The sequence below is a fragment of the Pyxicephalus adspersus genome, chromosome 5, assembly GCF_032062135.1.
Source record: "Pyxicephalus adspersus chromosome 5, UCB_Pads_2.0, whole genome shotgun sequence".
NCBI lineage: Eukaryota > Metazoa > Chordata > Amphibia > Anura > Pyxicephalidae > Pyxicephalus > Pyxicephalus adspersus.
Genome location: NC_092862.1, coordinates 8,108,763 through 8,123,555, shown reverse-complemented (window position 1 = coordinate 8,123,555; position 14,793 = coordinate 8,108,763). Strand labels below are relative to the sequence as shown.

The 14,793-nt window shown below is 43.4% G+C and overlaps 1 long non-coding RNA gene across 1 annotated transcript; it reads right to left on the bottom strand.

The window, feature by feature from the left end:
- Nucleotides 1–881: 881 nt before the first annotated feature.
- On the bottom strand, nt 882–14,241 carry LOC140331943 (uncharacterized). The gene is made up of 3 exons (XR_011920989.1): nt 14,130–14,241; nt 3,956–4,060; nt 882–2,613 (listed from the first exon to the last, which is right to left on the bottom strand). It is a non-coding gene; the product is annotated as an uncharacterized lncRNA (long non-coding RNA).
- Nucleotides 14,242–14,793: the final 552 nt, after the last annotated feature.

The following is a 14,793-nucleotide window of genomic DNA, read 5'->3' as shown; positions in this document are numbered from 1 at the left end:
TGGGGGAAGAGCAGAAAAGGTTAATAGATCATGGGCAAAACAAACATCACTTCTGACCAAAAGTGAACATGCAGAAACAAATATAAGTGCATTTAAACACAAGAATTAGAACAGAAAATATTACAGATCAGTTTTGATATGTGAGGGCTGCATCTTTTTAAAGTGGAACTAAACCCCTCGTTACTTCCCAATCTCCATTCCATTACAGGGTGCTGCCACCATCTATCTTCACTTCCTAGGCTCTTTTGAATAGCCAGGCCAGTTTGCACACAGAAGCCGGGTATCCTGGCAATCAAAGCTGAAGCGGTACATGTGCAGCTCATCTTTGTCGCCACAAACCTGGGGCAGGTAGGAGAGATTACTGCAGAAGGGACATCACCTGACTCTTCCAGAAGATTTGACCTGCCTGATCCTTTATTCTGAGGGGTATAAGCACCGATATATAGAGGACAAGGACACTGTGTGGAGTTAGGAGAGACACAGATAGTACATGTCTGTAGCGAAGGGAAGGTACACTAAAAGCACCTTTCTGTAGCTTTGGCACTGACTGTGTGTATAGACGAGGCGAGTAGACACTAATAGCATCTCTCCGTAGCTGCTTTAACATTTCTCCTTTTATTTTCACCTGGTAACATGGACTCAGGGTGTCTACATTGTACTGTATCTAAAGTGAAGGAATGGAGGTAGGTGAAGGTAGTCACACCCTTGGACAGCAATATACTTAAATAGACATCCTATACGTGAATAGGAAATAAAACTAACACCATATAGCACTTTACACAGTGACTGCAACCCCCCCCCCCCCTTCCCCTTTTCTTTTTGAGATAAATCTTTTACCTCTATGAACAAAGTCAGGAATGCAAGCATTCCTGTCAGGGTTACATACTTTTGTCTTATACTTCTGGAGCTGAACAGCTTGGCCAGTTAGAAGTTGAAAACGTACTGGTAGGATCAACACGTAATACACATAGGTTACAGAGAGGACACAAAACTGATGTATTGATGTTGCTGGCTGCCTTTTTTATGGTCTTCAATTAGGCTTTAAAGAAGAACTAAAACACCACTTTGAAAATTAGCAGGAAAAATTATCAGGCTGGAGTGTATTGCAGAAAAAGGACAGGCGATGTCCCTTAATTTTTACCTGCCTGATTGCTGCCAAATCAAGTAGGTGCCTGCAAAAACAGGAGACAGGGGTTTGCTTTAAGGCTGCGTACACATGTGCAATAATTGTGGCTGGAAAGGATTATTAAAGTAAACATTTACATGGCACACAGACGTTTAAGCAGATGTCGACTCCGGCAACTAAATCCTTTAATGTGTATGGGACTGTAAGGCTGGGTAGACACGTGCAATAACTGTCGTTGGAAAAGATCTTTCATGATCCTCTCCAATGATAAAAGACTGCACGACGCATGAGCGAGCTCTGTACATTCAGCGCCGTTCTCCTCTATGGCACCCTGCTACATTTTCTCCCCGTCACTTTCATTACAATCCTTCCTTGTCCGTTGTCACTGTGGATCCACCAGGAAAGAAGACGAGCGCTGTACACAGCCCTGAGGCGATTATCGGACGAGAACCATCTGACCTGTGTACGTAGCCCAACTTATGCACAATGCATTACATCACACAGGGGATCAAGAGGCTCTAATGCCAAACCAGGTGAAAAAACAAGACAACCAGGTGAAAATGTTGCCTGGCAAGGGAGCTCGTAGAAGTTGCATTGCTTGAAGATATCGCCTAGTAAATTCTGCTCAAAAAAAATTAAAAAAGAAGAAAGATTAACTTAAATAAAAGTATCTTTGTAAATTATAAAGAAGTTTTTAAACCGACAAGCAATATGTGAAAATAATAGAGAAACCTTAAATTAGACACGCCTGGACAAGGCATCTGGAACGATTTATTAAAAGTCACCTAGATGACCGCCAACTAGTCACGTATTAAAAAAAATACACAGATGACAGACTTGTTCCTATGGAAACCGCTGACCTGCCACAAGCGCGTCTGCGAGCTGCTAGCGTGAACTGGTTAATTAGTAGACGGCACAGGTAGCCAGCAGGGATTAAAGGCAATCATTGTCTGAAAGCTGGACGTGCAGAGTAATCTCAGGACTGAGCAGAGGTCACAAAGGACAAATCGACTGGAAGGCACAAAAAATGTCACAATGGGTCTCATTTTTGAAGAGGATGACTAGCAGCAACACCCAGACTTATTTAATAAGGTAGAACAAAACCTGACATGACCTCAGAGTCAGACCGAATTTAGAAAGTTGCTTAATTAAAAAAGGAGAGAAAACTTATAGGATTCTTCTTCGGGCAACAACTATAAAATGAAATTTTATGGTCACTAAGGCTCACTGACCCATGAAGGGCAGAGCAGAGGGTTCACTTGGTTCCATCCCCAGGAGCACAAAATCTTGACCCCTTCACCCCCAGTTACCCGATTCTGCCTTCATGCCCAGCCAAGACCAGAAGACTGAAATTCCGAACACATGACAGCAAGGAATGGTCGGTGACATGTGAATGATCCAGGGCAATCACGCAGAGCAGAAGTCCATTATATCATCCTGTACGCTCCTACAATTGGATCCGGTGCTTTCACAGAGCTGAACAAACCCTGGAGGAAAAAAGGAAACTGAGAATGGCAGAGTGAAGAGAAACTTACTTTTCCATGTGTGGTCAAAATAAAAGGCTAACTTTAACATCCTTTAAGTTTACAGCAGAAGTTCTGTTATACCAGATATATCAAAACATCATCCACCCCCTTACTATCCATTACATATTGGTAATCAGATTTACTATATTATTGTTTGCATGGGCTTAATTACATAGTCAGGTTGAAAAAAAGACATAAGTTCATCAAGTTCAACCACTAGGGAAATAAACATATCCCAGATAAAAACCCTATGGACATAGCTTATCCAGAAGAAGGCAAAAAAAACAAAAAAACTCGGTACAATTTGCTCCAACGGGGAAAAAAATGCACATACAGTCTTATGTGACTTATGTGAAATCTCAAATAAAGATTTGTTTATATCTGCATTTGGCCTACTTAACATGGGGGAATCCTTGAAATAACTTCCAGGTCTTCAGGAAACTCCTTCTATAATCCACAGCTCACAGCACATTAGTGTGATGGTCAATGAGACAAATGTCACCAAAAAGATAATTTTAATATTTGATACCTGACCCCAGAGGTGCCGATTGTTCATTGCTCAGGAAACTAGCAGCCCCTAGCAATCTTTGGAAGAAACAAAGCATTAGAGTGACGTCCTTAGAAGAAATGCCTCCCACACTAATGGCCATTGGAAAAAATATCACCCTTACAGATAGCCAAAAAGATTATTGGTGTCACTTAAACTAACCCCAGAGGCACAAACTGCTGAAAGAATTTCTTGCAACCTCTGGAGGAACCCTGAATTTAATAACCAGTCTGGAAATGGTATGAAAAGAACTGCGACTATCATCTATTGATACTGTTACAGTGTTCTCCCCAGCCCCTTTTAGCTGGGCGCACCACCCGGCACTTTTCAGTAACCACCCGGCTGTTTTTGGGTGGTTACTGAGGAGTTTGTCACAATACAGGGTCTGCCACCCGCCTACAATTTCTTCCCACCCAGCTTAAAATAATTTCTGAGTTGAGCACTGCATTATGATCCTGGTTTCCATATTCAATGAACTGGAAAAAACATGTAGCCATTGATATGAACTCCCCATCCTGCAGGAATGGCATAAAATTGTTACTCAATACCAAGCCGCAGCTTCATGGAAAAACCGATATTCGTATCCCCGTTCTGTCAGATTTTCTCCTTTAAGCAAGGTGGATTTAGTGCTTTGCCTATGGACAGGTGTGCTTAAATGTAGACATTCGTATTTGCACAGTTCTAAGTGAAAGCAACTTTGATTAAACATACACACTAACCTCCTTTTAGAGGTTACACAAGGTCATGGCATCCTACCTGCGGCAGATTGTTTGCTCAATTTAAAGTCACGTGACCCGGCTCCGAATAGGTTCCAATGGAAAGCTGCTCTGCCCAGCCAACAACGGAGTATTGTGTCACGGCCTACAGGAGAGAACACAATACATAATCATCACATTCATTCAGAATGAAACCAAAGAACCTGCAGCATGGTACAACCTGATGTTTAGATGTCATGTTGCTTCTACACAATCTGCCAGTACACTCCCACCACACTAAAAAAAATATTTGCACACTTACACACAGGTACCACCGTTCAACATATGCAGGGTCTTACAAACTTTGTGTAGTTGTATATTAGATTTTTTATGGGCCAGCAAAAACAGAGCCTTGCAAGGTCATTGTTTGACTAGAGAAAGTCAAACATTTACCTAGCCTACTTACTATATGAACATCAAGGCTAGATATTTCAAGCTGAGGAACCAGCACCGTCTCGGTTACAGGTCCACTTTACTATAAAGAATTGCAAGCCTCAGGCCGACTTCTGATTTCAGCTGCAGTTTATTCACAGATGAGCAATCTCGTTTTTCTCCTGCCCCCCTTCTTGCCTAAAACCAGAATATGTGGCCTTTAGGAATAGCCAAGGAAAAAAGGGGAGCCAACTCTACCCTGGGGTATCAGGTGAATAAAAGTCAAAGCGCCATCTAGCGTCAGTTGAAGAATACCAAGAGTGGAGCTACAAAACTAAGCTGAACTCCACACGTCATTTACATCTCAGTGGGAGGCAACTAATGTTTTCATGCATTCATAAATGCCAAGATTGGAGTTCCACGTTAGCTAAAAAGAAGCTTAAAGTGGAACTAAAGCCTGCAATGCTCACCTTCCTCCAGCAACGAGAGCCATTATCTTCACCCATCTCTATGGATTGTGGCATAGAATAACAAATACTACACATGTGAATGGGAGTCACCTTATCCCAGCACCAAAGCACGCCAAGAACACACATTGAGCTACACGTGCACAAAGATTTCAAAGCAGAAGCAAGGATTTCAATTCAAGGAGATAACGTATGAGGCATGATCAAAGATGGCTTCATCCTTCCGGAAGAAAAATAAGAAGCTGGATGGATGCATGGTTAGGAGGACTAATATGATAGTTGCAAAGGGTAATCAATACCTGGAAGAGTAGCATGCATACATTACTTGAGTAGCATGCATTTAAAGCGGAATTAAAAATCCATTTGATACGCTCCTGTCCTGTCATGACGGTGCCATCTTTTCCCTTCTACATCCCAATCTTTGATCGTCCTAATTGGCCAGAAGATACTCCTGCACCGGAGTTTATTCACTTCAGGCATACTCAGGGAAGTCGGAGTTGCAAGGTATCCCTGGCAACCGGAAATTTGACAGCTGGGTGACGATCAGTGTTCTCCCCAGTCCATTCCAGCTGGGCGCACCGCCCGGCACTGTTTTTGGGTGGTTACTGAAAAGTTGGGTCACAACACAGGGGCTGCCACCCAACTTAAAAATATAAATGCTGGGCAGAATAGTTATTGCAGAAGGGACATTGCCTGTCCCTTTCTACAAGACACGCTTGTTTTTGGTTTAACTTTAACAACCACTATCTCCAAGGCTAGGTTTGAATTTCTATGGAGATTAGCATTCGGTCACTCAGCTGTAAAGCATGGCCACTGCTTAGACCTGCAAAAGGAGGAAGAATAGACTAAAAATGTAATGAGAACATAAAAAACTAAATCCACTAAAAGCTAATCTAAATCCACACCTAACTTTTTCTGGGCGACTGCTCCATGACCGTTTCCTGCACCTGATACCAACCAATAACAACCAATTCATGTGTGCCAACGATGTGTAGCAATGCCACTCTGTCTTCCTTGATGAACGAGTCCGACGGGTTTGCTGCAGGCACAAAACGTGACACTTATATTTTGTTTTTGCCAAACGCAATGCGGGTCCAGCGATATTCCAGTGAAGCCGTCATGCTCATTATTTATCTTCATGCTGGTCAGATGTAAACATTTATATGGCACGGAGACACTTAAGTAGATGTCAACTAAATCCTTCAATCTGAATGGGACTGGTAGGGCTGAGTACACACGTGCAATAATTGTCATTGAAAAGATCTTTCATGATCCTTTCCAATGACAAAAGGCTGCACAATCTGTGAACGGGCTCTGTACACACAGCGCTGATCTGCTCTACGGAGAGGGGAGAACGACAGAGTGGCATACCGCTGCGCTCTCTCACCTTTCACCTTCATTAGGACCGTTCGTTGTGCAAAATCAATTTTTTGGTTCTAATGCAAAGTCCCAACAAACACCAACTGACCCTGCCAGCCAAGACCCCATAAATGCAGCTTTTTGCAATGGAGTGGCAGCAGAGCTCCTGAACTCATATAGGTTGTGCCCGCTTACACCACGATGGGATAAGAACTATGCTTTCAGTACAAGTATCCTTAATTGAACCCTCATCACCCCACCCAAAGCCTTAAGCAAACCTGTCCCATTTCCAATCAGATCTTCATCACGTTTGGAGCTGCAAACGCTCCAGGCCGATACTACTAAAAAATAAATAACTAACATTTATCCAGTTGATTCTAAATGCATCAACCAGTGCAGGACCAGACAAATACAATTCAGAATACTCATGTTTGGAATCACCTGGGGTAATCTGTTAGCACCTGCATGTTCAGCCCCCCTCCAAGGTCAATAATTATCCCAGCAAAGCCACCAGAATGTCCAATTAAAATGTCACAACCACCTAAAGCCTTTACCAGAGGGGTTTCTTGACTAGCATGACCATTCCAGCTCCTCTGCGGTACTTAGCAACTGCAAATAATGCCTGGAATGCCAGCAATGGGGACCCCCTGAATATCCACACAAAGACTCAGACAGACAGCTCGGTAATACCTCGATATTCAACTCTGACCTGTATGCTGACTGCTTTCCCTTTTGTTTGCATTGCTGAGGACTGGCATGTAGCCATGGAGTAGAATGCAAACTTTTTTTTCCTTTTCTAAGGACGTCCTTCAGGAGAGAAGTACACAAGCAGAATGAAGTGCTGGTCTGCTTCACTTCCGCAGAAGTTATGTTCTACTTAAGTACTGTATCGGCTCCGAGCATTGTACTGCTCTGTTAATCAGAAACCTAGTACAGGTCAATGTATGGAAGGAGAAAGGGGCCTTGTATAGGGACTTACAAGTTCATAGTAATACTGAATGCTTGAGCACAACAGCACCGGAATATTTTATTATACAAACCCTTAGATTAAGGTAGTATAGCAGTGTTCTCCCCGGCCCCTTTTAGCAGTGCGCACCACCCAGTACTTTATTGATAAGTTGGGTCACAATACAGTGGCTGGCACCCACCTACAATTTCTTCCCACCGCTTGAAAAAACAATTCGGGGTTAAACATTGTATAGTGTTCCCAAGTCCTAGAACTGGGGAATCATAATCTTAAAGCTTTGCTGAATGCCACGAAGACTCAACGTCTTCCTAAAAATTGATCGTTGTATAACAAACCAAGAGTTTGAATTCTTTACCCTCATCCTTTTTCTTGGACGAGACATTACCACCCTTCAAGGAAGATTTGCATCAACATGAGAGTGGGCTACATTTCAAGAGATGGCACCCCAGACAATTGCAAAAGCTTCTGAGATGTAATAGGTCTTAGCATGTTCCTGCCCTGGTGACAACCATCCACCTACTTGTCCCACTACCATAAGTCATCAGAGTACCAGGAAGTTACCGGGCAGCACGGTGGCTCAGTGGTTAGCACTCTGGCCTTTCCAGCGCTGGGTCCCAGGTTTGAATCTCAGCCAGGACACTATCTGCATGGAGTTCGCAGGTTCTCCCTGTTTGTTTGGGTTTCCTTCAGGCACTCCGGTTTCCTACCACATTCCAAAAACATGCAGTTAGGTTGAATGGCTTCTCCCAAAAATTGACCTTGCACTGACATATGACTATGGTAGGGGCATTAGATTGTGAGCCCCTTTGAGGGAAAGCTAGTGGCATAACCATAGACCTTGTACAACGCTGCATAATATGCTGGCGCTCTATAAATACTGTGTAATATTATTAATAATCAGCATTCAACCCAGAATTTTTTTTTGAGCAAGGTGGGTAAAAAGAAGAAATTGTAGGTGGGTGACAGTTTCTGTATTGTGACCCAACTCTTCAGTAACCACCCCAAAAACAGCCGGGTGGTTACTGAAAGGTCCCGGGTGGTGCGCCCAGCTGAAAGGGGCTGGGGAGAACACTGATAATATTAGGGACATTACCTTACCAGGGGTCTAAAGCCACGTACACATGTGCAATTCTTGTCGTTGGAAAGGATCTTTCACGATCCTTTGCAACGATAAGAACCGCACGATGCATGAACATACAGCACCGTTCTTCTCTATGGAGAGGTAAAGAACGACGGAGCGGCACCCCGCTGCGCGCTCTCCACCTTCTCTTAAATTAGAATCGCTCGTCGTTCATCGCCCATAGATCCCCCAGGACGGATCCACAGACGATGAACAACGCAGGTTGTACACATGCCAGATTCTCACCCAATATCTGCCCTGAGCCGATTATCGAGCAAGACAAATTTGACATGTGTACGTAGTTTAGGACTGTAACACACTTTCCAACTCAATCCAGAATTAAAGTTTAAGTTGGAGTTGGGCACCTAAATGGCGCTTAACCAGCCTGGTCTACAATTGAGCGTTAGCCTTCACATAGGAAGAAGTGACCTGAGCAGCAATATTATCTTGTCATATCACTTAAATCATATGACAGAGATTTACATTTTAGTATAGATGGGGGCAAACGATAACTTTTATATTAGGAAAGTGCAGTTATTCTTTAAGTTTGGCTTGTGCGTAAATGAGGAACTGTATGGCAAACATCTGTGCAACATTATTAAGCAGGAAGCGGATCCTACATGTAATTAGCAAATTCCCCTATTTACAGCCATAAATATTTACAAGTTATACAAGCCCCCCCTCCTATAACAGGAGAATGAAATGTTGCCTTCCCCGCTACATTCCCAGTAAAAGCTATGCAATTCTATATATCTATGGGGTGTCTTCCCACAATGCAGGGCCATGTGGTTACATGAAGGCCACCAGATTCTTGTACTCTATGCAGAGGCTGAAGTAGAAGCAAGTAAAAAGTCCAAAAAAAAATGCATTATTGAGGTTTCCAACATTACTTTATTTGCAATGCTTCTCCCCAAACTCCAGAACTGTATCATTTAGGCAAACGTTTAAAGGAGAATTCTGCTATATTAAAGTTATGGATTTCATTATTTCTGCTTCCCAGTGGTCAAGTAAATGAGTACCAAAAACTGCGCCGCCAGAATGACGTCAGAAGTTTTATCACAAAAGCAGTGTGTTCTCTCCAACTCCTTTTAGTTGGGTGCACCACCCGGCACTTTTTAGTAACCACCCAGCTGTATTTGGGTGGTTACTGAAGAGTTGGGTCAGAATACAGAGGCTTCCATCCACCTACAGCTTACTCCTACAAAGCTTAAAAAAAAAATAACTAAGGAAATACTGCTTCAAGTGTTATCAAAACCAGATGTCCTACGAACAGTCCTTCAGTGGTCCCACCTGATGATTGTCTGTAAGATTTCCTATCATGGCTCGTTCATTCTTCCCACCTGATCTTGCCAGTAACCCTCGCTGTGTGTCACCCAGTACGTATCTATGGGGAAGAAGCTTTGTTGCCCTTGGATAAAACTACAAAATAACTTCCTCTCATCTCCATAACACAGCAGGTGGTCCAAAGCTTAAAAAAGAAAATCGCAACAATGTAACCAACTACAGCACAGCATGGTAATAATAATAATAAACAAGATTTATACAGCGCCAATATATTATAGGGGTTGCAAATATCAGACAGCTACAGACAGTGACACAGGAGGAGAGGATCCTGCCCAGAAGAGCTTACAATCTAAAAGGCGGGGGAGATAGTACACAATAGGAAGGGAGATATGGAGTGGTGGGAAGAAGTGTTAAAAGACAGAAGAAGATGGGTAGGTGAGTTTGAAGCGTTGGGTTTTAAGGGCTCTTTTAAATGAGCAGAAAGTAAGAGCAAGCCGAATAGGAGGAGGAAGACCATTCCAGGGAGTTGTGGCAGCTCTAGAAAAGTCTTGGAGCCGGGCGTGTGATGAGGTTATAAGTGAGGAAGTCATTAGTATGTCATTGGAGGAGCGAAGAGAGTGGCTGGGGGGGGTTATTTTTCTATCAGGTAAGGAAGGTAAATGGGACAAGAACTGTGTAGGGATTTGAAGGCAAAGCACAGGAGCTTGAATTTGATTTTAAGGTGAAATGGAAGCCAATGAAGAGAACTACAAAGAGATGTAGCAGAAGAGGAGCGGTGGGAAGGATGGATGAGTCTGGCTGCAGCATTCATAATAGATTGTAGACGACAGAGTCGGGTTAGTGGAATACCAGAGGGGAGGAGGTTACAGTAGTCTAGACGAGAGATGATAAGAGCATGTACAAGGAGTTTGGTGGTCTCTGGGGACAGGTAGGGGCGCATTTTGGAGATGTTGCACAGGTGAAAGTGACAGGACCTGGAAATGTTCTGAATATGAGGGGTAAATGAGAGGGCAGAATCGAATCTGGATGTCATATTAAACAGATCCAATACAAAGCTGTTTTATATTTACACCCATATTTTCCATAGAAATTATACATCACATGCACATATAAAACAGCGAAGTTATAGTTCTGCTTAAACAAAACGAGACTTTTATTGCCACTTCCTCCAACAAGCTTCTACATGCGGAGGACAATCCTCTTGTTTGATTGAAGTCCCAAACACAAAGAGTCGTCTTTGTTTGCAGAATCGTGTTTTACCATACGTTTATTGCAGCAAGGTGTTTTACAGCAAATCCGGCACACACAGCGCACCATATATCTACACTGACAGGATTCCTATAAACAGAGAACATTGCTACATGATGAGTTCCTGCAGTTCCTCTATCCTGGAATTCATCTCCTGCACCTGGCTGATCTTTATGGCTGTCCCAGTGCCTTGGAACATACATGGAGGCTGTAAATTATACTTTATGCACACATCTTGCGTGGCAGCAACTGGCTGGAAAGCAAAACAGGATCGAGACGTGACGGTTCTCATTCCCTCCTACAAGAACCTTGCTAAATAGAACCCTCAACTTAATGCCCAACCTAAAGAGGGAACAGAGTGGCCAATTCTTTTATCAAATAGTATTTAGATAGCACCAACATACTAGGGAGTGCTGTACATTAAATAGGGGTTTCAAATGACAGACAGTGACACAGGAGGAGGAGAGGACCCTGTCCCGAAGAGCGTACAATCTAACCCAGTCGTTCTCCTTGGCACTGCCAAAGCTATCAGGTATGGGGAAGCATGTGACTCCATTTAGTGACAAATTTCCATCCTGGAGAAGAGATGTCACAATCTCCTCCAGATGCAAACTCCAACACCAGAGATTAGACAGGAGGAGAGAATAGATGGCTGACCACATTTTTCCATAAAAAGCAACTTAACCTTTCTAACATGGGGGAACCGTGGAAATAACTTTGAGGTCATTAGGGAACCCCTTCTATAATTATTATATCCACAGCTCAAAGTATATTATTGTGATGGTCAGTAGGAAGAATACCTCTTAGATTGCCGGCCATTGGGAAAAAAGTCACCCTTACAGATAACCAAAAAGATCATTGTGTCAGTTATAGTGACCTGAGAGGCTCAAACTGCTCACTGGAACCCCTGGCAACCTCTGGAGGAACCCTGGCTGAGAATCACTGGGTGCGAGTTTTAGCCCGTGCAGGGCCAAGTGACCATGTGAACATTAGGACAACCAACCTAGGGGTCTTCATGACTTCCATATCAGATCCACCGACCTGGAGATGGAGTCAGACAAGTGAGGACTTCTAATCTGCGTATTGCAAGACAGTCGCCAAAAGCACTGAAGCTGTCAGATTAGAATGACAGCCAGAGACCGGCATGTGCAAGTCAATGACAGCTGGGCATTTTATCAGTAGCGAACATGGCAGTCCATATACAACAAGAGGTTGGTGGAGAAAAAAAAAAAAGTGAGATAACACAACAAAGTGAAGAGTGGAATGTCTTGACATAAGCAGCCTGTTATGATCATATGTATATCCGAGCACATGGGATGTCCTCCATTGTTCAGAACATATGAAAATAGGAGGACATGCAACATACAGTACAGCAGATGGCCTCCTTTGTTGGGCCTGTCAGGATTCTATATATCTCTATCTCACAGTGGACATCATGAACTATACAAAAAATATGCATATGGAGAATATGCAACATACAGCGCATTGACAGCCACAGTTTATGGAACGTACCCATGACATGTATATATAGGAAGACATGTAAACTACAGCAGTGGACATCCTCACCTGTGTAGAACAAATGTATATAGAAGGATATGCAACATACAGCACAGTGAACAGCTTTGCACGTGTAGCCAGATCACATGTATATAGGAAGTCATAACATACAAAGCAGTGGACATCATCACCACATCACCAGCGCAGAACATATGTATACAGCAGATGGTCTTCCATGTAGAGGCCCCATGTGGATCATATGGATATAGGAGGATATGTAACATACAGCACAATGGACATTCTCACCTATGCAGAACATACATACAGAGGAGGATTTGTAATATACATCACAGTGAACAGGTTGTACAGGTCATATGTATATGGGAAGTCTTGGAACACATAGCACAGCCTCACATGTGCTAACTATAGATTATATGTGTATAGAAGGTCTTATAACAGCACAGTGGACATCCTAAACTGTGCAGCCTGTAGATCATATGTATATAATACATGTAACATACGTCGCAGCAGATATCGTCACCCGTGCAGAACATACAGCATGAAGTACACAGCAGGCTTTGCAAAGTAAAGTGCAGTGAACAACCTCACATGCACACATACGTATATAGGAGGACATGTAATATACAGCACAGTGCGCAACCTCACACATGCAAACTTTAGGTCAAGAGGACAGACGACATCCTAACCTGTGCAGAACATATGTATAAAGATGGACAAGTAACACATAGCACAGTGTACAGTCTCACATGTGCAAACAGTAGGTCCATACATTTTCACCTGTGCAGAACATATGTACACAGCAGGATTTGCAACATACAATGCATTGGACGGTCTCATGTGTACAGCCAGTAGAATGTATGTATATAGGAGGCCATATAACATACAGCACAGCAGGTGGCCTGCTATGTAGAGCCCAAGTGGGTCATATGTATATAGGAGGATGTAATGCATAGCACAGGGGACAGACTCATTTATGCAAATTGTAGATCATATGTATATAGAAGGACAAATCCTCACCTGTGCAGAACATATGTACATAGGAGGACATGTAACGTATAGCACAGTATACAGCATGTGCAAACTGCAGATCATATGTAGATAGAAGAATACATTCTACGTGTGCAGTACACATGTACATAAGATGACATGTATCATACAGGACAGCAGACAATCTCACATGTGCAGAACATATGTACATAGCAGGGTATGAAACATACAGTGCAGTGAATGAGCTCACATATATGTAAAGAGGAGGTCATGTAACATACAGCACAGTGGTCGGCCTCATGTGCAAACATTACAAATGATGAGATTTAATGGACATACATGCAGAATACTGGAGGGACTCATGGAACAAACACACATGTACAGCATGGAATACACAGGTCTGCCCTGCAATATGTTGAGATGTCACATGTATGGGCCACAGCATAGATGCATTTTTGTCATATGTGGCCCCCTCCAGTAAAGGCACAACATTAGGATACATATGACCCCCAGTAATGTGTGACCCCTAATGTAGGTACAGTCATGTGATCATATTGGTAAAGTGTCATGTGATAAATGTAATGACCCCCAGTGTATATAGAAAGTCATTTCATGCATAAACCTCCTGCAAAGGAACAGTACCACGTGATGTGTGACCCCTTAGTGCAGGCTCACGTGATGTCTCCCCTCAGGCTCAGGGTCACGTGTGCTGTCAGTGAAGTCTGTCACCTCCAGCAGTAGTTAGTGAAGTTCTCCCCTCCCCCAACTCTAAACAAACTGAGGGCCGCCACACACTACCAGCTCCCTTATACCACCCCAAACTTTCCCCCTCACCCCTTCTTTAGTCACTGACCTGCACCGGGCCTTGGCCCAGACTCTCCTCCAGCCGGTACCGGACAGAGACAGCTAGCACCGGAAACCGCCAGCAGTCGCGGCCAAACACTTTCCCCGCCCAGCGATCTTTGGCCAGCCAATCATCACTAACCTATCAGCCAGCCAATGGGTATGCTCTGCTAATCCCCGCCTTAAGCCAAAATATGATTGTGATTGGTCGCCATGGGGGAGGCTCAATCTCTGGAGGCACAGTCGGCGGCTCCCTCCTGTCTGCAATTCCGGCGGCCATGTTGGTGAAGCCGGACAGTTTGACTTTTACGAAGGACACCTGAAATATTAGTGGTGATTAGAACAGGCCGGGCCCGGGAGGAATTCTCCTGTTTATTCTGGTTACATTGTTTTACTCTGCCGTGTAATAAGGAACCTGATAGTCCGGCTTTAAAGGTTTTATAGAGGCCACCCAAAGTGTGACAAGAAGCAAAACAAAGATTTTGTATTGAATGTTCTGTGCAAGAGTCAAAAATACCTCTGCCAAGTCATTGTGTCCCTAATAAGGAGATTTACCCGCACTTCCTGTATATCTGGGCCCTCTTCCCTTGTCCTGTACCCTGAGTGTAATCCTCGGTATTTGTTCTCTGTATGTATGGACTCTGCACAGTACTACTTCTCTTGTCCCATACCCC